A 2500-nucleotide genomic window follows, 5' to 3' on the forward strand; every position below is an offset into this window, starting at 1 on the left:
GCGGACCGAGACCTTCTGAACAATGTCACGCGGTCGAAAAGGGCGCTTGTCTATTGGACAGTGGAAATGTGTGTGTGGCTGCGATCCTGTGTGTGCACGCGCGCGCGCGTGTGTGTGTGTCTGTGTGGACTGCGAGTCCTCCAGATCAGCGGAGCCGAGTTTTGACATGGCATTGATCCATTGTTCTATTGAAGCACATTACCACCATCCTCTCGCTAAACAACTTGTAGACCACGGTGTTTTTATGAGTGCCCACAAGTAGCTGTTTTATTAATAATATAATAAGCTGCGCGCCTCGGTAATAATAATAAATAAGCTGCGCGCCTCGGTAATAATAATAAGCCGCATTTTTTCTTCCTTCTTCCCAAGATGCACAGATATATAGATAGATATATAGATAGATATATAGATAGATAGATAGATAGATAGATAGATAGATAGATAGATAGATAGATAGATAGATAGATAGATAGATAGATAGATAGATAGATAGATAGATAGATAGATAGATAGATAGATAGATAGATAGATAGATAGATAGATAGATAGATAGATAGATAGATAGATAGATAGATAGATAGATAGATAGATAGATAGATAGATAGATAGATAGATAGATAGATAGATAGATAGATAGATAGAGAGAGAGAGAGAGAGAGAGAGAGAGATAGATAGATAGATAGATAGATAGATAGATAGATAGATAGATAGATAGATAGATAGATAGATAGATAGATAGATAGATAGATAGATAGATAGATAGATAGATAGATAGATAGATAGATAGATAGATAGATAGATAGATAGATAGATAGATAGATAGATAGATAGATAGATAGATAGATAGATAGATAGATAGATAGATAGATAGATAGATAGATAGATAGATAGATAGATAGATAGATAGATAGATAGATAGATAGATAGATAGATAGATAGATAGATAGATAGAGAGATAGATAGAGAGATAGATAGATAGATAGATAGATAGATAGATAGATAGATAGATAGATAGATAGATAGATAGATAGATAGATAGATAGATAGAGAGATAGATAGAGAGATTAGATGCAGTGTGCTTGTTTTGCAGTGAGTGCTGCGAGCAGTGGTAATAATAATCACTTCCTATATTTGGTTCGCGTTTGGTTCGATGAAGCCGAACCGAGACCTACGTTTTCAGGCGGACCAGAGTTCGACTGTTTGGTCCGCGAACGAGTTCGACGCGCATTCACACAGACCCGAAAAACTGGACTATCGAATTCTGGTCCGAAAGTCCGGACCAAACAGCCCCTGTGTGAAAGCGACCTTAGCCTACTAACCGGTCTACTGTATAAACACTCAATCGGTCTCATTCTCATTATTTCTTTGCATGGTGAATGTAGCTAGTAGCTAGGATGTAGCTAGTAGCTATAGAACATAGCGAGACCGACCAGCAGGAGTCGCTGTTGCAACGACCAGGACTCAAAACCGCCACCGGCTTCCCACCAGCGAACAACACTGTCAACAATCGCGTTCGTATAGGAGCGAGTGACCGAGCCGGAGGTACGCTGTGCATGGTGGGGAATCGAACCCGAACGTCTCCGCCTCTACTACACCAAAATGTAGTAGTCCAAAATGAACAGAGATGGGCCCAGAGTCACGTTCTGCATGTATCTACAGAAAATCCGTTTGGGACATTTGAGAACAATGGGGGGGGGGGGGGGTCTGAGCACAGAAACGGCTTTAATTAGGCTAATAATGGTTCTGTTGATGCGTGTTGTGATTCTGAAGAGACGTGGTGGTGCTGAGAGGCCCCGGTGAGCCCACTTTATAACAAAGGATTCAGATTCATAAAACATAAATACCTTATTTTAGAAAAAAACAATCATCAGCCCTAATATAGATATATAACGGAACTTAGGCCAAATGCTGTCCACATTTTTATAGGATTCTATCACATTTTCATAACAATAGCACCCTGCGCCGTTTTCATTGAGGTTTCTTACAAATTAACGATGCTTTATCTTGTCCTTTATATGCCGATTATCATTAGAATCTCAAATTGTACCATATGTCCCCCTTTAGACAACATATGTAACGCTACCAGCGCACTTTTGCTAAGATAATTAGTTTACCCATTCGCGGTCGCTATACGAGGTCGCAGTAATAGTTTACCGCTGTTCAGATCACGTCGGAGAATATAGACACATCCCAGTGACCTGCGACCTGTGCTAAGGATCTTGGGAAATGCATTATTGTAGTTCTCAACATTTTCAGCTTTAATTTTAAACCAATGCTGCCATCTACTGGCAACAGAAAGTGTTGTCTAATCGTCACCTTGAGAGCTACTTCCGTATACAGTGCCCCCCCAAACCCATTCTAGAGATTCCCACTTTTTGCTGGGAGTGGGGCGTGGCCGTATTTGGTCCCAGACAATAAGAGTGGCCGCATTTGGGCACTGTGGCGTATATATGGGCATATAGAAATATTCAGACATTGTGAATAAATGGTAAACGGTGCA

The sequence above is a fragment of the Notolepis coatsorum genome (assembly GCF_963971535.1).
Source record: "Notolepis coatsorum genome assembly, contig: SCAFFOLD_158, whole genome shotgun sequence".
Taxonomy (NCBI): domain Eukaryota; kingdom Metazoa; phylum Chordata; class Actinopteri; order Aulopiformes; family Paralepididae; genus Notolepis; species Notolepis coatsorum.